Source organism: Salvelinus alpinus, chromosome 24, assembly GCF_045679555.1.
Source record: "Salvelinus alpinus chromosome 24, SLU_Salpinus.1, whole genome shotgun sequence".
Taxonomy (NCBI): domain Eukaryota; kingdom Metazoa; phylum Chordata; class Actinopteri; order Salmoniformes; family Salmonidae; genus Salvelinus; species Salvelinus alpinus.
Genome location: NC_092109.1, coordinates 48,777,519 through 48,802,184, shown reverse-complemented (window position 1 = coordinate 48,802,184; position 24,666 = coordinate 48,777,519). Strand labels below are relative to the sequence as shown.

The window sequence follows — 24,666 nt, the reverse complement described above, 5'->3', positions numbered from 1 at the left end:
TCTTTAAATGTCTCATTTTTTATTTCACCTTTATTTAACCAGGTAGGCTAGTTGAGAACAAGTTCTCATTTACAACTGCGACCTGGCCAAGATAAAGCAAAGCAGTGCGACACAAACAACAACACAGAGTTACACATGGAATAAACAAGCGTACAGTCAATAACACAATAGAAAAAAAGAAAGCTCTATATACAGTGTGTGCAAATCGCGTGAGGAGGTAGGCAATAAATAGGCCATTGTAGAAAAGTAATTACAATTTAGCAGATTAACACTGAGGTCTTATATTATTTATCTTATTCACCTACTTATTTTATATATATTTATCTCTTTATTTATATTATATATCTTATTTATCTCTTCATTTATATTATTTATCTTATTCACCTAATTTATATTATTAATCTCTTCATTTATATTATTTATCTTATTTATATCTTCATTTATATTATTTATCTTATTCACTTCCTTATTTATATTATTAATCTCTTTATTTATATTATTTATCTTATTCACCTCCTTATTTATATTATTAATCTCTTTTATTTATATTATTAATCTCTTTATTTATATTATTTATCTCTTTATTTATATTATATCTATCTCTTCATTTATATTATTTATCTTAATAAGCTCTTTATTTATATCATTTTTCTTATTCATCTCTTTATTTATCTGATATTAAATCCACTTAACACAACTTCATAGTTCAGCTCTGATATTAAATTCACAAAGCCGCAGGGCCAGACAGTTTACCAGGATGTGTACTCATAACATGGACAGACCAACTGGCAAGTGTCTTCCCTGACATTTTCAACCTCTCCCTGACCAAGTCTGTAATACCTACATATTTCAAACAGACCACCAAAGTCCCTGTGCGCAAGAAAGTGAAGGTGACCTGCCAAAATGATTACCGCACTGGTAGCACTCACGTCAGTAGCCATGAAGTGCTTTGAAAGGCTGATCAAGGCTCACATCAACACCATCATGCCGGAAAACTCTAGACCCACTTCAATTCGTATGTTCTCCCAACAGATCAACAGATGAAGCAATCTCAATCGCACTCCACACTGCCCTTTCCCACCTGGACAAAAGGATCACCTATAAAAGGATCACCTCAGCGTTCAACACCATAGTGTCCACAAAGCTCATCACTAAGCTAAGGACTGTGGGACTAAACACCTCCCTATGCAAATGGATCCTGGACCTCCTGATGGGTCGTCCCCAGGTGGTAAGGGTAGGCAACAACACATCTGCCACGCTGATCCTCAACACTGGGGCCCCTCTAGGGGTGTGTACTTAGTCCCCTCTTGTACTCCCTGTTCACCCACAACTGCGTAGCCAGGCACGACTCCAACACCATCATTAAGTTTGCTGACGACACAACAGTGGTAGGCCTGATCCCTGACAACGATGAGACAGCATATAGGGAGGTCAGAGACCTGGCAGTGTGGTTCCAGGACAAACAACATCTCCCTCAATGTGAGCAAGACAAAGTAGCTGATCGTGGACTATAGGAATAGGAGGGCCGCACAGGCCCCCATTAACATTGACGGGGCTGAAGTGGAGCCGGTCGGGAGGACTTTTCAAGTTCCTTGGTGTCCACATCACAAACAAACTAGAATGGTCCAATCCCACCAAGACATTTGTGAAGAGGGCACGACAACACCTCCTTCCCCTTCAGGAGACTGAAAAGAAATGGCATGGCTCCCCAGATCCGCAAAAAGTTATCCAGCTGCTCCATCGAAGAGCATCCTGACCGGTTGCATCACTGCCTGTATGGCAACTCCTCGGCATTTGACCATAAGGCGCTACAGAGGGTACTGCTAACGTGCCCAGTACATCACTGGGGCCAAGCTTCCTGACATCCAGGACCTACAGTGGGGAGAACAAGTATTTGATACACTGCCGATTTTGCAGGTTTTCCTACTTACAAAGCATGTAGAGGTCTGTAATTTTTTATCATAGGTACACTTCAACTATGAGAGACGGAATCTAAAACAAAAATCCAGAAAATCACATTGTATGATTTTTAAGTAATTAATTTGCATTTTATTGCATGACATAAGTATTTGATCACCTACCAACCAGTAAGAACTCCGGCTCTCACAGACCTGTTAGTTTTTCTTTAAGAAGCCCTCCTGTTCTCCACTCATTACCTGTATTAACTGCACCTGTTTGAACTCGTTACCTGTATAAAAGACACCTGTCCACAACCTCAATCAAACAGACTCCAACCTCTCCACAATGGCCAAGACCAGAGAGCTGTGTAAGGATATCAGGGTTAAATTGTAGACCTGCACAAGGCTGGGATGGGCTACAGGACAATAGGCAAGCAGCTTGGTGAGAAGGCAACAACTGTTGGCGCAATTATTAGAAAATGGAAGAAGTTCAAGATGATGGTCAATCACCCTCGGTCTGGGGCTCCATGCAAGATCTCACCTCGTGGGGCATCAATGATCATGAGGAAGGTGAGGGATCAGCCAGAACTACACGGCAGGACCTGGTCAATGACCTGAAGAGAGCTGGGACCACAGTCTCAAAGAAAACCATTAGTAACACACTACGCCGTCATGGATTAAAATCCTGCAGCGCACGCAAGGTCCCCCTGCTCAAGCCAGCGCATGTCCAGGCCCGTCTGAAGTTTGCCAATGACCATCTGGATGATCCAGAGGAGGAATGGGGAGAAGGTCATGTGGTCTGTTGAGACAAAAATTGAGCTTTTTGGTCTAAACTCCACTCGCCGTGTTTGGAGGAAGAAGAAGGATGAGTACAACCCCAAGATCACCATCCCAACCGTGAAGCATGGAGGTGGAAACATCATTCTTTGGGGATGCTTTTCTGTAAAGGGGACAGGACGACTGCACCGTATTGAGGGGAGGATGGATGGGGCCATGCATCCGGCGCAGGGGTCCCCGGCCAACAACCTCCTTCCCTCAGTAAGAGCATTGAAGATGGGTCGTGGCTGGGTCTTCCAGCATGACAACGACCCGAAACACACAGCCAGGGCAACTAAGGAGTGGCTCCATAAGAAGCATCTCAAGGTCCTGGAGTGGCCTAGCCAGTCTCCAGACCTGAACCCAATAGAAAATCTTTGGAGGGAGCTGAAAGTCCGTATTGCCCAGCGACAGCCCCGAAACCTGAAGGATCTGGAGAAGGTCTGTATGGAGGAGTGGGCCAAAATCCCTGCTGCAGTGTGTGCAAACCTGGTCAAGAACTACAGGAAACGTATGATCTCTGTAATTGCAAACAAAGGTTTCTGTACCAAATATTAAGTTCTGCTTTTCTGATGTATCAAATACTTATGTCATGCAATAAAATGCAAATTAATTACTTAAAAATCATACAATGTGATTTTCTGGATTTTTGTGTTAGATTCCGTCTCTCACAGTTGAAGTGTACCTATGATAAAAATTACAGACCTCTACATGCTGTGTAAGTAGGAAAACCTGCAAAATCGGCAGTGTATCAAATACTTGTTCTCCCCACTGTATATAATAAGCGGTGTCAGAGGAAGGCATAGACTGTTCTCTATCTGCTACCACATGGCAAGCGGTGACGGAGCGCCAGAGTCTGAGGACCAAAAGGCTCCTTAACAGCTTCTACACCCAAGTCATAAGACCGCTGAACAATTAATCAAATGGCTACACCGGATTGTTTATATTGTTCCCCCCCCCCCCACTTTGTGTTTACACTACTGCTACTCGCTGTTTACCCCCGGTATATAGCCTTCTTATTGTTCTATAATTGTTTCGTGTTACTTTTTGATTTGATTCGATTTTTTTACTGAAAGTTTATTTACTAAATATTTTCCTAACTTTATTTCTGGAACTGCATTGTTGGTTAAAACGTTGTAAGGGAGCATTTCACGGTAAGGTCTACATCTGTTGTATTCAGCGCATGTGACAAAAAACATTTGATTTGATTTTGAATGAGATTTTAATCGAGCACTTTTGGTCATGGAGTGTACCTCATACCCCTGCACGTTGACTAGGTAGTGGTACATCCTGTATATAGCCATGTTATTACCTGGTACCCCTGCACATTGACTCAGTACTGGTACTTCCTGTATAAAGCCATGTTATTACCTGGTACCCCTGCACATTGACTCAGTACTTCCTGTATATAACCATGTAATTACCTGGTACCCCTGCACATTGACTTAGAACTTCCTGTATATAACCATGTAATTACCTGGTACCCCTGCACATTGACTCAGTACTTCCTCTATATAGCATCTTTATTGTTTTTATTGTGTTATTATTTCCTTTTTATTTTGCAGATATTTGTCTTACTTTTTAACAGTCAACACCTTTTGTATTTTGCGCATGTGACAAATAAAATGTGATCCTCATGCATGCATTGCAGCTTGCATTAGCCTCTCCACTGAGCACAACATCACTGTCTGTCTCACTAGCCTGCTTTCTGTAAAGCAAAGTTTTTAGGAGAACTAAGCAACATATATTTTGATACTACTAAAGTAGGCTCTGTTTAACGTTAACTTCTTACTCCATCCTTCTAGCTGGTTAAATAATACTAGCCAGAGGCCTTCAACGTTACTGCAATAGAAGTCTCTCCCGGCAGCTAGCCACCTGACTGACTGACATATGTATGAGAGACAATGTTAATATTTTTTAAAAATTCATCAGTTGTGCACTCATTCTTAGAGAATAATTTTTTGTTTGTTTCGAGGATGTCTGTAGACGTGGAAGGAGTCACAAGACGGTTTTAAATTTGCCTGTTGAGGTAGTTCGTTTCACGTCTCAGGCCCTCGTGGAGTTAGCCGTTTGAGAGAGTGGTGAATATGCTGCGGTGAATAATCCGGGAGGCAAATCCAGGGGATGCAGGCGAACATAATGAACAAACCACTGTTCATGATTCCACTCGTTCGTAAAGAAGCAAACACCATTAGAAATCAAGAATATAAGCGTTCTGAGCTTTGATCAACGCTGGGAGGAATAATTAGATGTTGACATGTAATTGATTTTCTTTATTGTGTACAAAATATAATTTTGTATTGTTATATATATTTTTCAAATTATAATTACAGAGGTCCGGACCTCGGTGTCTTCATAGTTATTGCCATTGACATGAGTTTTCTGATTTGGAAATGTGCACATTTTTATTCACAGGTGTTGGCTTGATTGTAGGACATTATTGTGGTATTTATTATAATCCTCAATGTCTCATCTTTCAAAATACACGGAACAAAAAAGTGTTGGTCCCATGTGTCATGAGCTGAAATAAAAGATCCCAGAAATGTTCCACAGAAAGCTTCTCTCAAACATTGTGCACAAATTTTTTACATCCTTATTAGTGAGCATTTTTCATTTCCTAAAAAGAATCCACCTGACAGGTGTGACATATCAAAAAGCTGATTAACTTCTCTGCGCTACGGATACCGAATACGGGTTCACTTCCCTAAACAACCGCTGAATTGCAGGGCGCCAAATTCGAAAAATATTACAAAAAATATTTATAATCATGCAATCACAAGTGAAACACACAGAAAAAAAAGCCATTTGGGTTGCGCGTTATGATGAGGAAACTACTCGTTCCGGTCCTGAAAGGAAGATGAACATTTCCAAACGTATCAGATTCCAAAATATTACTCTAAATATTTATCATGCAATCACAAGTGAAATATACCAAAACACAGCTTAGCTTGTTGTTAATCCACCTATCGTGTCAGATTTTGAAAATATATTTTACAGCGAAAGAAATCCAAGCTTTTGTGAGTGTAGCTTTCAATCCTACATCAGCTAGCCCCAAATTAGCATGGTCACGAAAGTCAGAAAAGCAATCAAATTAATCGCTTACCTTAGATAATCTTCGGACGTTTCCACTCACGAGACTCCCAGTTACACAACAAATCTTCTTTTTGTTCGATAAATATTACTTTTATCACAAAAAAACGCCATTTGGGTTGCGCATTATTTTGAGAAAACAAAAGCCGAGTTCCGTTCGACAAATTCCAAAAAGTATCCGAAATGGTCGTAGAAACATTTCAAATGTATTTTATAACCAATACTCAGGTTGTCTTTAACAAACATAATCGATAATATTTCAACCGGAGCATAACCTATTCATTAAGAGACAAAAGGAAAATGGTGAGCTCCTCCCGCGCACGCAGGAAATATTCAGAGGACACCTGACCTCTTTTGAAACATCTCGCTCATTTTTCAAAATAAAAGCCTGAAACTATGTCTAAAGCCTGGTCACAGCCTGAGGAAGCCATTGGAAAAGGAATCCGGTTGATACCACTTTAAATGGAGGTTAGACGGAGCAGGAAACACAGATTTAAAAAAAAGAATATCACTTCCGGGTTACTTTTTCTCAGGTTTTTGCTTGCAGAATAAGTATTATTTTTATCACAGACAATATTTTGACAGTTTTGGAAACTTTGGAGTGTTTTCTATCCTAATCTGTAAATTATATGCATATTCTATGATCTGGGCCAGAGAAAATGTCAGTTAACGTTGGGCACGTTATTTAAAAAATATAAAAAATTCATCAATGCCCGCTACAATAGGGCTGTTATTGCATCAATGCCTGCTACCAATAGGGCTGTTACTGCACCAATGCCCACTACAATAGGGGCTGTTACTGCATCAATGCCAGCTACAATAGGGCTGTTACTGCATCAATGCCCACTACAATAGGGGCTGTTACTGCATCAATGCCCACTACAATAGGGTCTGTTACTGCACCAATGCCCACTACAATAGGGCTGTTACTGCATCAATGCCCACTACAATAGGGGCTGTTACTGCATCAATGCCAGCAACAATCAGGGCTGTTTACTGCACTCAATGCCCACTACAATAGGGGCTGTTACTGCATCAATGCCCACTACAATAGGGGCTGTTACTGCACCAATGCCCACTACAATAGGGGCTGTTACTGCACCAATGCCCACTACAATAGGGGCTGTTACTGCACCAATGCCCACTACAATAGGGCTGTTACTGCACCAATGCCCACTACAATAGGGGCTGTTACTCCATCAATGCCCACTACAATAGGGCTGTTACTGCATCAATGCCAGCTACAATAGGGCTGTTACTGCACCAATGCCCACTACAATAGGGGCTGTTACTGCATCAATGCCCACTACAATAGAGCCGTTACTGCATCAATGCCCAGTACAATAGGGGCTGTTACTGCATCAATGCCCACTACAATAGGGGCCGTTACTGCATCAATGCCCACTACAATAGGGGCTGTTACTGCATCAATGCCCACTACAATAGGGGCCGTTACTGCATCAATGCCCACTACAATAGGGGCTGTTACTGCATCAATGCCCACTACAATAGGGGCTGTTACTGCATCAATGCCCGCTACAATAGGGCTGTTACTGCATCAATGCCCACTACAATAGGGGCTGTTACTGCATCAATGCCCACTACAATAGAGGCTGTTACTGCATCAATGCCTGCTACAATAGGGGCTGTTACTCCATCAATGCCCACTACAATAGGGGCTGTTACTGCATCAATGCCCACTACAATAGAGGCTGTTACTGCATCAATGCCCACTACAATAGGGGCTGTTACTGTATCAATGCCCACTACAATAGGGCTGTTACTGCATCAATGCCCACTACAATAGGGGCTGTTACTGTATCAATGCCCACTACAGTAGGGGCTGTTACTGCATCAATGCCCGCCACAATAGGGCTGTTACTGCATCAATGCCCACTACAATAGGGGCTGTTACTGCATCAATGCCCACTACAATAGGGGCTGTTACTGCATCAATGCCCACTACAATAGAGGCTGTTACTGCATCAATGCCTGCTACAATAGGGGCTGTTACTCCATCAATGCCCACTACAATAGGGGCTGTTACTGCATCAATGCCCACTACAATAGAGGCTGTTACTGCATCAATGCCCACTACAATAGGGGCTGTTACTGTATGAATGCCCACTACAATAGGGCTGTTACTGTATCAATGCCCACTACAATAGGGGCTGTTACTGTATCAATGCCCACTACAGTAGGGGCTGTTACTGCATGAATGCCCGCCACAATAGGGCTGTTACTGCATCAATGCCCACTACAATAGGGGCTGTTACTGCATCAATGCCCACTACAATAGGGGCTGTTACTGCATCAATGCCCGCTGACAATAGGGCTGTTACTGCATTATTGCCCACTACAATAGGGTCTGTTACTGAATCAATGCCCACTACAATAGGGGCTGTTACTGCATCAATACCCACTACAATAGGGGCTGTTACTGCATCAATGCCCGCTACAATAGGGCTGTTACTGCATCAATGCCCACTACAATAGGGGCTGTTACTCCATCAAAGCCCACTACAATAGGGGCTGTTACTGCATCAATGCCCGCTACAATAGGGCTGTTACTGCATCAACGCCCACTACAATAGGGGCTGTTACTGCATCAACGCCCACTACAATAGGGGCTGTTACTGCATCAACGCCCACTACAATAGGGCTGTTACTGCATCAATGCCCGCTACAGATAGGGCTGTTACTGCATCAATGCCCACTACAATAGGGGCTGTTACTGCATCAATGCCCACTACAATAGGGCTGTTACTGCATCAACGCCCACTACAATAGGGGCTGTTACTGCATCAACGCCCACTACAATAGGGGCTGTTACTGCATCAACGCCCACTACAATAGGGCTGTTACTGCATCAATGCCCGCTACAATAGGGCTGTTACTGCATCAATGCCCACTACAATAGAGCCGTTACTGCATCAATGCCCAGTACAATAGGGGCTGTTACTGCATCAATGCCCACTACAATAGGGGCTCGTTACTGCATCAATGCCCACTACAATAGGGGCTGTTACTGCATCAATGCCCACTACAATAGGGGCCGTTACTGCATCAATGCCCACTACAATAGGGGCTGTTACTGCATCAATGCCCACTACAATAGGGGCTGTTACTGCATCAATGCCCGCTACAATAGGGGCTGTTACTGCATCAATGCCCATTACAATAGGGGCTGTTACTGCATCAATGCCCACTACAATAGAGGCTGTTACTGCATCAATGCCTGCTACAAATAGGGGCTGTTACTGCATCAATGCCCACTGACAATAGGGCTGTTACTGTATCAATGCCCACTACAATAGGGGCTGTTACTGTATCAATGCCCACTACAGTAGGGGCTGTTACTGCATCAATGCCCGCCACAATAGGGCTGTTACTGCATCAATGCCCACTACAATAGGGGCTGTTACTGCATCAATGCCCACTACAATAGGGGCTGTTACTGCATCAATGCCCGCTACAATAGGGTTGTTACTGCATTATTGCCCACTACAATAGGGTCTGTTACTGCATCAACGCCCACTACAATAGGGGCTGTTACTGCATCAATGCCCGCTACAATAGGGCTGTTACTGCATCAATACCCACTACAATAGGGGCTGTTACTGCATCAATGCCCGCTACAATAGGGGCTGTTACTCCATCAATGCCCACTACAATAGGGGCTGTTACTGCATCAATGCCCGCTACAATAGGGCTGTTACTGCATCAACGCCCACTACAATAGGGGCTGTTACTGCATCAACGCCCACTACAATAGGGGCTGTTACTGCATCAACACCCACTACAATAGGGCTGTTACTGCATCAATGCCCGCTACAATAGGGCTGTTACTGCATCAATGCCCACTACAATAGGGGCTGTTACTGCATCAATGCCCACTACAATAGGGCTGTTACTGCATCAACGCCCACTACAATAGGGGCTGTTACTGCATCAACGCCCACTACAATAGGGGCTGTTACTGCATCAACGCCCACTACAATAGGGCTGTTACTGCATCAATGCCCGCTACAATAGGGCTGTTACTGCATCAATGCCCACTACAATAGGGGCTGTTACTGCATGAATGCCCACTACAATAGGGGCTGTTACTGCATCAATGCCCACTACAATAAGGCTGTTACTGCATCAATGCCCACTACAATAGGTGCTGTTACTGTATCAAGTCCCACTACAATAGGGCTGTTACTGCATCAATGCCCACTACAATAAGGCTGTTACTGTATCAAGTCCCACTACAATAGAGGCTGTTACTGCATCAATGCCCACTACAATAGGTGCTGTTACTGTATCAAGTCCCACTACAATAGAGGCTGTTACTGCATCAATGCCCACTACAATAGGTGCTGTTACTGTATCAAGTCCCACTACAATAGGGCTGTTACTGCATCAACGCCCACTGACAATAGGGCTGTTACTGCATCAATGCCCGCTACAATAAGGCTGTTACTGCATCAATGCCCACTACAATAGGGGCTGTTACTGTATCAAGTCCCACTACAATAGGGGCTGTTACTGCATCAATGCCCACTACAATAGGGCTGTTACTGCATCAATGCCCACTACAATAGGGCCGTTACTGCATCAATGCCCACTACAATAGGGCTGTTACTGCATCAATGCCCACTACAATAGGGGCTGTTACTGCATCAATGCCCACTACAATAGGGGCTGTTACTGCATCAATGCCCACTACAATAGGGGCTGTTACTGCATCAATGCCCACTACAATAGGGGCCGTTACTGCATCAATGCCCACTACAATAGGGCTGTTACTGCATCAATGCCCACTACAATAGGGGCCGTTACTGCATCAATGCCCACTACAATAGGACTGTTACTGCATCAATGCCCACTACAATAGGGCTGTTACTGCATCAATGCCCACTACAATAGGGCTGTTACTGCAGCAATGCCCGCTACAATAGGGGCTGTTACTGCATCAATGCCCACTACAATAGAGGCTGTTACTGCATCAATGCCCACTACAATAGGGGCTGTTACTGCATCAATGCCCACTACAATAGGGGCTGTTAGTGTATCAATGCCCGCTACAATAGAGGCTGTTACTGCATCAATGCCCACTACAATAGGGGCTGTTACTGTATCAATGCCCACTACAATAGGGCTGTTACTGCATCAATGCCCGCTACAATAGGGGCTGTTACTGCATCAATGCCCACTACAATAGAGGCTGTTACTGCATCAATGCCTGCTACAATAGAGGCTGTTACTGCATCAATGCCTGCTACAATAGGGGCTGTTACTGCATCAATGCCTGCTACAATAGGGGCTGTTACTGCATCAATGCCCACTACAATAGGGGCTGTTACTGCATCAATGCCCACTACAATAAGGCTGTTACTGCATCAATGCCCACTACAATAGGTGCTGTTACTGTATCAAGTCCCACTACAATAGGGCTGTTACTGCATCAATGCCCACTACAATAAGGCTGCTACTGTATCAAATCCCACTACAATAGAGGCTGTTACTGCATCAATGCCCACTACAATAGGTGCTGTTACTGTATCAAGTCCCACTACAATAGAGGCTGTTACTGCATCAATGCCCACTACAATAGGTGCTGTTACTGTATCAAGTCCCACTACAATAGGGCTGTTACTGCATCAACGCCCACTACAATAGGGCTGTTACTGCATCAATGCCCGCTACAATAAGGCTGTTACTGCATCAATGCCCACTAAAATAGGGGCTGTTACTGTATCAAGTCCCACTACAATAGGGGCTGTTACTGCATCAATGCCCACTACAATAGGGCTGTTACTGCATCAATGCCCACTACAATAGGGCCGTTACTGCATCTATGCCCACTACAATAGGGGCCGTTACTGCATCAATGCCCACTACAATAGGGCTGTTACTGCATCAATGCCCACTACAATAGGGGCCGTTACTGCATCAATGCCCACTGCAGAATAGGGGCCGTTACTGCATCAATGCCCACTACAATAGGACTGTTACTGCATCAATGCCCACTACAATAGGGCTGTTACTGCATCAATGCCCACTACAATAGGGCTGTTACTGCAGCAATGCCCGCTACAATAGGGGCTGTTACTGCATCAATGCCCACTACAATAGAGGCTGTTACTGCATCAATGCCCACTACAATAGGGGCTGTTACTGCATCAATGCCCACTACAATAGGGGCTGTTAGTGTATCAATGCCCGCTACAATAGAGGCTGTTACTGCATCAATGCCCACTACAATAGGGGCTGTTACTGTATCAATGCCCACTACAATAGGGCTGTTACTGCATCAATGCCCGCTACAATAGGGGCTGTTACTGCATCAATACCCACTACAATAGGGGCTGTTACTGCAGCAATGCCCACTACAATAGAGGCTGTTACTGCATCAATGCCCGCTACAGTAGGGGCTGTTACTGCATCAATACCCGCTACAATAGGGGCTGTTACTGCATCAATGCCCACTACAATAGAGGCTGTTACTGCATCAATGCCTGCTACAATAGAGGCTGTTACTGCATCAATGCCTGCTACAATAGGGGCTGTTACTGCATCAATGCCTGCTACAATAGGGGCTGTTACTGCATCAATGCCCACTACAATAGAGGCTGTTACTGCATCAATGCCGACTACAATAGGGGCTGTTACTATATCAATGCCCACTACAATAGGGCTGTTACTGCATCAATGCCCACTACAATAGGGGCTGTTACTGCATCAATGCCCACTACAATAGGGGCTGTTACTGCAATCCAATGCCCGCCACAATAGGGCAGTTACTGCATCAATGCCCACTACAATAGGGGCTGTTACTGCATCAATGCCCACTACAATAGGGACTGTTACTGTATCAATGCCCACTACAATAGGGCTGTTATTGCATCAATGTCCATTACAATAAGGGCTGTTACTCCATCAATGCCCACTACAATAGGGGCTGTTACTGCATCAATGCCCGCTACAATAGGGCTGTTATCTGCATCAATGCCCACTACAATAGAGCTGTTACTGCATCAATGCCCACTACAATAAGGGCTGTTACTGCATCAATGCCCACTACAATAGGGCTGTTACTGCATCAATGCCCACTACAATAGAGGCTGTTACTGCATCAGATGCCCACTACAATAGGGCTGTTACTGCATCAATGCCCACTACAGTAGAGGCTGTTACTGCATCAAGGCCCGCCACAATAGGGCAGTTACTGCATCAGTGCCCACTGCAATAGGGGCTGTTACTGCATCAATGCCCACTACAATAGGGACTTGTTACTGTATCAATGCCCACTACAATAGGGCTGTTATTGCATCAATGTCCACTACAATAAGGGCTGTTACTCCATCAATGCCCACTACAATAGGGGCTGTTACTGCATCAATGCCCGCTACAATAGGGGCTGTTACTGCATCAATGCCCACTACAATAGAGCTGTTACTGCATCAATGCCCACTACAATAAGGGATGTTACTGCATCAATGCCCACTACAATAGAGGCTGTTACTCCATCAATGCCCACTACAATAGGGGCTGTTACTGTATCAATGCCCGCTACAATAGGGCTGTTACTGCATCAATGCCCACTACAATAGAAGCCATTACTGCATCAATGCCCACTACAATAGAGGCTGTTACTGCATCAATGCCCACTACAATAGGGGCTGTTACTGTATCAATGCCCACTACAATAGGGCTGTTATTGCATCAATGTACACTACAATAGGGCTGTTAATGCATCAATGCCCACTACAATAGGGGCTGTTACTGCATCAATGCCCACTACAATAGGGCTGTTACTGCATCAATGCCCACTACAATAAGGGCTGTTACTGCATCAATGCCCGCTACAATAGAGCTGTTACTGCATCAATGCCCACTACAATAGGGGCTGTTACTGCATCAATGCCCACTACAATAGGGGGCTGTTACTGCATCAATGCCCGCTACAATAGGGCTGTTACTGCATCAATGCCCACTACAATAGGGGCTGTTACTGCATCAATGCCCGCTACAATAGGGTTGTTATTACATTATTGCCCACTACAATAGGGGCTGTTACTCCATCAATGCCCACTACAATAGGGGCTGTTACTGCATCAATGCCCACTACAATAGGGGCCGTTACTGCATCAATGCCCACTACAATAGGGGCTGTTACTGCATCAGATGCCCACTACAATAGGTGCTGTCACTGCATCAATGCCCGCTACAATAGGGCTGTTACTGCATCAATGCCCACTACAATAGGGGCTGTTACTGCATCAATGCCCACTACAATAGGGGCTGTTACTGCATCAATGCCCACTACAATGGGGGCTGTTACTGCATCAATGCCCGCTACAATAGGGCTGTTATTGCATTATTGCCCACTACAATAGGGTCTGTTACTGAATCAATGACCACTACAATAGGGGCTGTTACTGCATCAATGCCCACTACAATAGGGGCCGTTACTCCATCAATGCCCACTACAATAGGGGCTGTTACTGCATCAATGCCCACTACAATAGGGGCCGTTACTCCATCAATGCCCACTACAATAGGGGCTGTTACTGCATCGACTGCCCACACTACAATAGGGGCCGTTACTCCATCAATGCCCACTACAATAGGGGCTGTTACTCCATCAATGCCCACTACAATAGGGGCTGTTACTGCATCAATGCCCACTACAATAGGGGCCGTTACTGCATCAATGCCCACTACAATAGGGGCTGTTGCTGCATCAATGCCCACTACAGTAGGGCTGCTACTGCATCAATGCCCGCCACAATAGGGCTGTTACTGCATCAATGCCCACTACAATAGGGGCTGTTACTGCATCAATGCCCACTACAATAGGGGCTGTTACTGCATCAATGCCCACTACAATAGGGGCTGTGTCATGACTGCATCAATGCCCGCTACAATAGGGCTGTTATTGCATTATTGCCCACTACAATAGGGTCTGTTACTGAATCAATGACCACTACAATAGGGGCTGTTACTGCATCAATGCCCACTACAATCAGGGGCTGTTACTGCATCAATGCCCGCTACAATAGGGCTGTTATTGCATTATTGCCCACTACAATAGGGGCTGTTACTGCATCAATGCCCACTACAATAGGGGCTGTTACTCCATCAATGCCCACTACAATAGGGCTGTTACTGCATCAATGCCCACTACAATAGGGGCTGTTACTGCATCAATGCCCACTACAATAGGGGCTGTTACTGCATCAATGCCCGCTACAATAGGGCTGTGTGCCATTGCATTATTGCCCACTACAATAGGGGCTGTTACTGCATCAATGCCCGCTACAGTAGGGCCTGTCACCGCGATCAACGCCCACTACAATAGGGGCTGTTACTGCATCAACGCCCACTACAATAGGGGCTGTTACTGCATCAACGCCCACTACAATAGGGCTGTTACTGCATCAATGCCCGCTACAATAGGGCTGTTACTGCATCAATGCCCACTACAATAGGGGCTGTTACTGCATCACTGCCCACTACAATAGGGCTGTTACTGCATCAATGCCCACTACAATAAGGCTGTTACTGCATGAATGCCCACTACAATAGGGCCTTAGTCACTGCAGCAATGCCCGCTACAATAGGGCTGTTACTGCATCAATGCCCACTACAATAGGGCTGTTACTGCAGTCAATGCCCACTACAATAGGGCTGTTACTGCATCAATGCCCACTACAATAAGGCTGTTACTGCATCAATGCCCACTACAATAGGTGCTGTTACTGTATCAAGTCCCACTACAATAGGGGCTGTTACTGCATCAATGCCCGCTACAATAAGGCTGTTACTGCATCAATGCCCACTACAATAGGGGCTGTTACTGTATCAAGTCCCACTACAATAGGGGCTGTTACTGCATCAATTCCCACTACAATAGGGCTGTTACTGCATCAATGCCCACTACAATAGGGCCGTTACTGCATCAATGCCCACTACAATAGGGCCGTTACTGCATCAATGCCCACTACAATAGGGGCCGTTACTGCATCAATGCCCACTACAATAGGGCTGTTACTGCATCAATGCCCACTACAATAGGGGCTGTTACCATACGCATCACAATGCCCGCTACAATAGGGCTGTTATTGCATTATTGCCCACTACAATAGGGGCTGTTACTGCATCAATGCCCACTACAATAGGGGCTGTTACTCCATCAATGCCCACTACAATAGGGCTGTTACTGCATCAATGCCCACTACAATAGGGGCTGTTACTGCATCAATGCCCACTACAATAGGGGCTGTTACTGCATCAATGCCCGCTACAGTAGGGCCGTGGTGCCATTGCATTATTGCCCACTACAATAGGGGCTGTTACTGCATCAATGCCCGCTACAATAGGGCTGTTACTGCATCAACGCCCACTACAATAGGGGCTGTTACTGCATCAACGCCCACTACAATAGGGGCTGTTACTGCATCAACGCCCACTACAATAGGGCTGTTACTGCATCAATGCCCGCTACAATAGGGCTGTTACTGCATCAATGCCCACTACAATAGGGGCTGTTACTGCATCACTGCCCACTACAATAGGGCTGTTACTGCATCAATGCCCACTACAATAAGGCTGTTACTGCATCAATGCCCACTACAATAGGGCTGTTACTGCAGCAATGCCCGCTACAATAGGGCTGTTACTGCATCAATGCCCACTACAATAGGGCTGTTACTGCATCAATGCCCACTACAATAGGGCTGTTACTGCATCAATGCCCACTACAATAAGGCTGTTACTGCATCAATGCCCACTACAATAAGGCTGTTACTGCATCAATGCCCACTACAATAGGGGCTGTTACTGCATCAATGCCCGCTACAATAAGGCTGTTACTGCATCAATGCCCACTACAATAGGGGCTGTTACTGTATCAAGTCCCACTACAATAGGGGCTGTTACTGCATCAATTCCCACTACAATAGGGCTGTTACTGCATCAATGCCCACTACAATAGGGCCGTTACTGCATCAATGCCCACTACAATAGGGCCGTTACTGCATCAATGCCCACTACAATAGGGGCCGTTACTGCATCAATGCCCACTACAATAGGGCTGTTACTGCATCAATGCCCACTACAATAGGGCTGTTACTGCATCAATGCCCACTACAATAGGGGCTGTTACTGCATCAATGCCCACTACAATAGGACTGTTACTGCATCAATGTCCCACTACAATAGGGCTGTTACTGCAGCAATGCCCGCTACAATAGGGGCTGTTACTGCATCAATGCCCACTACAATAGAGGCTGTTACTGCATCAATGCCTGCTACAATAAGGGCTGTTACTGCATCAATGCCCACTACAATAGAGGCTGTTACTGCATCAATGCCTGCTACAATAGGGGCTGTTTACTGCATCAATGCCTGCTACAATAGGGGCTGTTACTGCATCAATGCCCTCTACAATAGGGCTGTTACTGCATCAATGCCCACTACAATAGGGGCTGTTACTGTATCAATGCCCACTACAATAGGGGCTGTTACTGCATCAATGCCCGCCACTATAGGGCAGTTACTGCATCAATGCCCACTACAATAGGGCTGTTACTGCATCAATGCCCACTACAATAGGGCTGTTACTGCATCAATGCCCACTACAATAGGGCTGTTACTGCATCAATGCCCATTACAATAGGGGCTGTTACTGCACCAATGCCCGCCACAATAGGGCAGTTACTGCATCAATGCCCACTACAATAGGGGCTGTTTCTGCATCAATGCCCACTACAATAGGGACTGTTACTGTATCAATGCCCACTACAATAGGGCTGTTATTGCATCAATGTCCACTACAATAAGGGCTGTTACTCCATCAATGCCAACTACAATAGGGGCTGTTACTGCATCAATGCCCGCTACAATAGGGCTCTTACTGCATCAATGCCCACTACAATAGAGCTGTTACTGCATCAATGCCCACTACAATAGGGCCGTTACTGCATCAATGCCCACTACCATAGGGCCGTTACTGCATCAATGCCCACTACAATAGGGGCTGTTGTGCTGCAGCAATGCCCGCTACAATAGGGCTGTTACTGCATCAATGCCCACTACAATAGGGCTGTTACTGCATCAATGCCCACTACAATAGGGCTGTTACTGCATCAATGCCCACTACAATAAGGCTGTTACTGCATCAATGCCCACTACAATAGGTGCTGTTACTGTATCAAGTCCCACTACAATAGGGGCTGTTACTGCATCAATGCCCGCTACAATAAGGCTGTTACTGCATCAATGCCCACTACAATAGGGGCTGTTACTGTATCAAGTCCCACTACAATAGGGGCTGTTACTGCATCAATTCCCACTACAATAGGGCTGTTACTGCATCAATGCCCACTACAATAGGGCCGTTACTGCATCAATGCCCACTACAATAGGGCCGTTACTGCATCAATGCCCACTACAATAGGGGCCGTTACTGCATCAATGCCCACTACAATAGGGCTGTTACTGCATCAATGCCCACTACAATAGGGCTGTTACTGCATCAATGCCCACTACAATAGGGGCTGTTACTGCATCAATGCCCACTACAATAGGACTGTTACTGCATCAATGCCCACTACAATAGGGCTGTTACTGCAGCAATGCCCGCTACAATAGGGGCTGTTCACTGCATCAATGCCCACTACAATAGAGGCTGTTACTGCATCAATGCCTGCTACAATAAGGGCTGTTACTGCATCAATGCCCACTACAATAGAGGCTGTTACTGCATCAATGCCTGCTACAATAGGGGCTGTTACTGCATCAATGCCTGCTACAATAGGGGCTGTTACTGCATCAATGCCCTCTACAATAGGGCTGTTACTGCATCAATGCCCACTACAATAGGGGCTGTTACTGTATCAATGCCCACTACAATAGGGGCTGTTACTGCATTCAACTGCCCGCCACTATAGGGCAAGTATCACTGCATCAATGCCCACTACAATAGGGCTGTTACTGCATCAATGCCCACTACAATAGGGCTGTTACTGCATCAATGCCCACTACAATAGGGCTGTTACTGCATCAATGCCCATTACAATAGGGGCTGTTACTGCACCAATGCCCGCCACAATAGGGCAGTTACTGCATCAATGCCCACTACAATAGGGGCTGTTTCTGCATCAATGCCCACTACAATAGGGACTGTTACTGTATCAATGCCCACTACAATAGGGCTGTTATTGCATCAATGTCCACTACAATAAGGGCTGTTACTCCATCAATGCCAACTACAATAGGGGCTGTTACTGCATCAATGCCCGCTACAATAGGGCTCTTACTGCATCAATGCCCACTACAATAGAGCTGTTACTGCATCAATGCCCACTACAATAAGGGCTGTTACTGCATCAATGCCCACTACAATAGAGCTGTTACTCCATCAATGCCCACTACAATAGGGGCTGTTACTGCATCAATGCCCGCTACAATAGGGCTGTTACTGCATCAATGCCCACTACAATAGAAGCCATTACTGCATCAATGCCCACTACAATAGGGGCTGTTACTGCATCAATGCCCACTACAATAGGGGCTGTTACTGTATCAATGCCCACTACAATAGGGCTGTTATTGCATCAATGTCCACTACAATAGGGCTGTTACTGCATCAATGCCCACTACAATAGGGGCTGTTACTGCATCAATGCCCACTACAATAGGGCTGTTACTGCATCAATGCCCACTACAATAGGGGCTGTTACTGCATCAATGCCCGCTACAATAGAGCTGTTACTGCATCAATGCCCACTACAATAGGGGATGTTACTGTATCAATGCCCACTACAATAGGGGCTGTTACTGCATCAATGCCCACTACAATAGGGCTGTTACTGCATCAATGCCCACTACAATAGGGGCTGTTACTGCATCAATGCCCGCTACAGGAGAGCTGTTACTGCATCAATGCCCACTACAATAGGGGCTGTTATTGCATCAATGCCCACTACAATAGGGTCTGTTACTGCATCAATGCCCACTACAATAGGGGCTGTTACTGAATCAATGCCCACTACAATAGGGCCGTTACTGCATCAATGCCCACTACAATAGGGCTGTTACTGCATCAATGCCCACTACAATAGGGGCTGTTACTGTATCAATGCATGCTACAATAGGGGATGTTACTGCATCAATGCCCACTACAATAGGGGCTGTTACTGCATCAATGCCCACTACAATAGGGCTGTTACTGCATCAATGCCCACTACAATAGGGGCTGTTACGGCATCAGTGCCCGCTACAATAGGGCTGTTACTGTATCAATGCCCGCTACAATAGAGCCGTTACTGCATCAATGCCCACTACAATAGGGCTGTTATTGCATCAATGCCCACTACAATAGGGGCTGTTACTGCATCAATGCCCACTACAATAGGGCTGTTATTGCATCAATGCCCGCTACAATAGGGCTGTTACTGCATCAATGCCCACTACAATAGGGGCTGTTACTGTATCAATGCCCGCTACAATAGGGGCTGTTACTGCATCAATGCCCGCTACAATAGGGCTGTTACTGCATCAATGCCCACTACAATAGGGGCTGTTACTGCATCAATGCCCACTACAATAGGGCTGTTACTGCATCAATGCCCACTACAATAGGGGCTGTTACTGCATCAATGCCCGCTACAATAGAGCTGTTACTGCATCAATGCCCACTACAATAGGGCCGTTACTGCATCAATGCCCACTACAATAGGGCTGTTACTGCATCAATGCCCACTACAATAGGGGCTGTTACTGCATCAATGCCCGCTACAATAGAGCTGTTACTGCATCAATGCCCACTACAATAGGGGCTGTTATTGCATCAATGCCCACTACAATAGGGGCTGTTACTGCATCAATGCCCACTACAATAGGGGCTGTTACTGAATCAATGCCCACTACAATAGGGCCGTTACTGCATCAATGCCCACTACAATAGGGCTGTTACTGCATCAATGCCCACTACAATAGGGGCTGTTACTGTATCAATGCATGCTACAATAGGGGCTGTTACTGCATCAATGCCCACTACAATAGGGGCTGTTACGGCATCAGTGCCCGCTACAATAGGGCTGTTACTGTATCAATGCCCGCTACAATAGAGCCGTTACTGCATCAATGCCCACTACAATAGGGCTGTTATTGCATCAATGCCCACTACAATAGGGGCTGTTACTGCATCAATGCCCACTACAATAGGGCTGTTATTGCATCAATGCCCGCTACAATAGGGCTGTTACTGCATCAATGCCCACTACAATAGGGGCTGTTACTGTATCAATGCCCGCTACAATAGGGGCTGTTACTGCATCAATGCCCGCTACAATAGGGGCTGTTACTGCATCAATGCCCACTACAATCGGGCTTTTATTGCATCAATGCCCACTACAATAAGGGCTGTTACTGCATCAATGCCCGCTACAATAGGGCTGTTACTGTATCAATGCCCACTACAATAGTGCTGTGACTGTATCAATGCCCACTACAATAGGGGCTGTTACTGCATCAATGCCCACTACAATAGGGCTGTTACTGCGTCAATGCCCGCTACAATAGGGCTGTTACTGCATCAACGCCCACTACAATAGGGGCTGTTACTGCATCAATGCCCACTACAATAGGGGCTGTTACTGCATCAATACCCACTACAATAGGGGCTGTTACTGCATCAATGCCCACTACAATAGGGCTGTTACTGCATCAATACCCACTACAATAGGGGCTGTTACTGCATCAATGCCCACTACAATAGGGGTATTACTGCATCAATGCCCACTACAATAGGACTGTTACTGCATCAATGCCCACTACAATAGAGCCATTACTGCATCAATGCCCACTTCAATATGGGCCGTTACTGCATCAATGCCCACTACAATAGGGGCTGTTACTGCATCGATGCCCACTACAATAGGGGCTGTTACTCCATCAATGCCCACTACAATAGGGGCCGTTACTGCATCAATGCCCACTACAATAGGGCTGTTACTGCATCAATGCCCGCTACAATAGGGCTGTTACTGCATCAATGCCCACTACAATAGGGCTGTTACTGCATCAATGCCCACTACAATAGGGGCTGTTGCTGCATCAATGCCCACTACAATAGGGGCCTTTACTGCATCAATGCCCACTACAATAAGGCTGTTACTGCATCAATGCCCACTACAATAGGGCTGTTACTGCATCAATGCCCACTACAATAGGGCTGTTATTGAATCAATTCCCACTACAATAGAGCCGTTACTGCATCAATGCCCACTACAATAGGACTGTTACTGCATCAATGCCCGCTACAATAGGGGCTGTTACTGCATCAATGCCCACTACAATAGGGGCCGTTACTGCACCAATGCCCAGTACAATAGGGCTGTTACTGCATCAATGCCCACTACAATAGGGCTGTTACTGCATCAATGCCCACTACAATAGGGGCTGTTACTGCATCAATGCCCACTACAATAGGGGCCGTTACTGCACCAATGCCCACTACAATAGGGGCTGTTATTGCATCAATGCCCACTACAATAGGGGCTGTTACTGCATCAATGCCCACTACAATAGGGCCGTTACTGCACCAATGCCCGCTACAGATAGGGGATGTTACTGCACCAATGCCCACTACAAGAGGGCTGTTATTGCATCAATTCCTGGAACAATAGGGCGCCCTGGAGGTTTTGTAATATTCTTGTGTAATTTCGGCAAAGTATAGAAAGTGGCAATTTTAGGGTGTTCAATAGCCAAAAAGTAATGTTCTTTTTTGGTTAACTGACCAGAACTTAAATACCCATCTAGGACAGTAAAGATAATATTCTGAAATTGGGAATTGGGGTCACTTCTGAGTTTCTTGTAAAAGGTGTTGTCAAGCAGTTGTCTATGACACTCATTTACATAAACTGTCCTATCCATGAGTACCCTTATCAACTGTCCTATCCATTACCCTTATCAGCAGGGCGGGTAAGGACTGACGTATAGGATTGTAAATCAAGAAAACTTGTTTTTCATCCTTAGGTAAATTCTGTAAATACTTGTACTCCTGTTTGTTCTTAAGGAGATGAACAACATATTTTGCAACAAGTCTGCAATATGTCTCAATAGAGTGATTGCGATTGGCTGGAGGTACAAAATAACTCTTCCTTCTAAAAGGAGTCGGAGTCTGTGCAGGTGAGCAACCTACTGGTTCAATAGAAATATCAGGATTAGGGGAGCTAAAGTATTCCCTTCAATGGATGTTTCTAAAAACACTTAAACATGTCTACCTTCACATCAAAATCATTGTACTGAGTTGTAGGCACAAAATATAACCCTTTATTAAGCAAGGAGATATGGGCAGGGCTCGATATCTTGTTTGATAAATTATAGACACTCAGTCCCGTGGGTTCTGGAATCGTGTGAACGGTCCCCTCTGCCTGTGGTAGTCGTATCTTCTTACCACGTCGGGTGCAGCATCTCGTCAGTGCGCGTGCCTGCAGCCACCTCCGCTCTTCCGTTGGCCCAGTCTCTCGTTGGATAAAAAACTGGCACTGGAAGCAGATGAGGCGCTGGTTTCAATATGGACATCTCCACAGGACCTATCGTCCCTCTAGGCTGACAATAAAATACAACCACTGTATGTTTCAGTATGAACATCTCCACATGGTCTATTTTCCATATGAGCCAACATTAAAATACAACCACTCTATGTTTCAATATGAACATCTCCACAGGACCTATCTTCCCTACAGTCCTACATTAAAATACAACCACTCTATGTTTCAATATGGACATCTCCACAGGACCTATCTTCCCTACTGTCACGCCCTGGCCTTAGTTATCTTTGTTTTCTGTATTATTTTGGTTAGGTCAGGGTGTGACAGGGGGGATGTTTGTGTGTATTTGTCTCGTCTTGGGTGGTTGTATTGTATAGGGGGTTTTGTAGAGTGTATGGGGTTGGGTTCAGTGTAGATGTTTAGGAAAGTCTATGGTTGCCTGGTTTGGTTCTCAATCAGAGACAGCTGTTTATTGTTGTCTCTGATTGGGAGCCATATTTAAGGCAGCCATTAGTCTGGTGTGGGTAATTGTCTATGTCTAACGTTTGTAGCTTGTGTATGCACTTTCGTTTGTAGCTTCACGGTCGTTTGTTGTTTTGTTTAGTGTGTATTAGTGTTCGTTTTCATCTTCATTTATTAAAGAGGATGTATTCATATCACGCTGCGCCTTGGTCCACTCTTTCACCTCAAGACGATCGTGACACCTACAGTCCTACATTAAAATACAATCAAAATGCAAACAATACAGTTCTAAAAATGTGCTATGTTTTCATTTCGTCGATGATGCTACGTGTCAGTGAGAATCATTTATCATATTTCCCTCCATTACAGCTGTATAACTGATAGCCTATGTGTTTGTAGATGGACTGAGGTGAAGGAACCTAGGTGATAATGGCTGGGGTCATTTTTGATTCTTTTTGTTGTTCTCCAAATAGCCTTTTAAAGTTTTTTAATTGTACAGAATTGAAGTAAATGAGCTTCAACTTCCGTATTTTATACATTAGCTGGTCATGTTGGTAATAGAACAAGCTTTAAAAGCATACCCACCTGACCAAGATTGTGATTGGTAATGGACAATTTTATGGTTGTGTAAACAACAACAGTAATTTTGTGATGGCGGGGATTCAAGGTTGTGTTCCAAACTAAACAACTGTAAGTGTGCTTGCTTTGGTTTCTCATTGACACAGCTAGGAGAGCTCAAAAAAGTATCTTATAGTTGAAGACTTCTTTGTTCTAAAAGTGCATTGAAATTGCTTAGGAACTGTGCACACTTTGGAGATGTGTGGAGGCACTTGAAAACACCAGTTAGT

At 45.1% G+C, this 24,666-nt stretch overlaps 1 protein-coding gene across 1 annotated transcript in view; it reads left to right on the top strand.

Moving 5' to 3' along the window:
- LOC139551923 (V-set and immunoglobulin domain-containing protein 10-like 2) overlaps positions 1-24,666 on the top strand; it is a 144,979-nt gene that overhangs the window by 2,650 nt on the left and 117,663 nt on the right.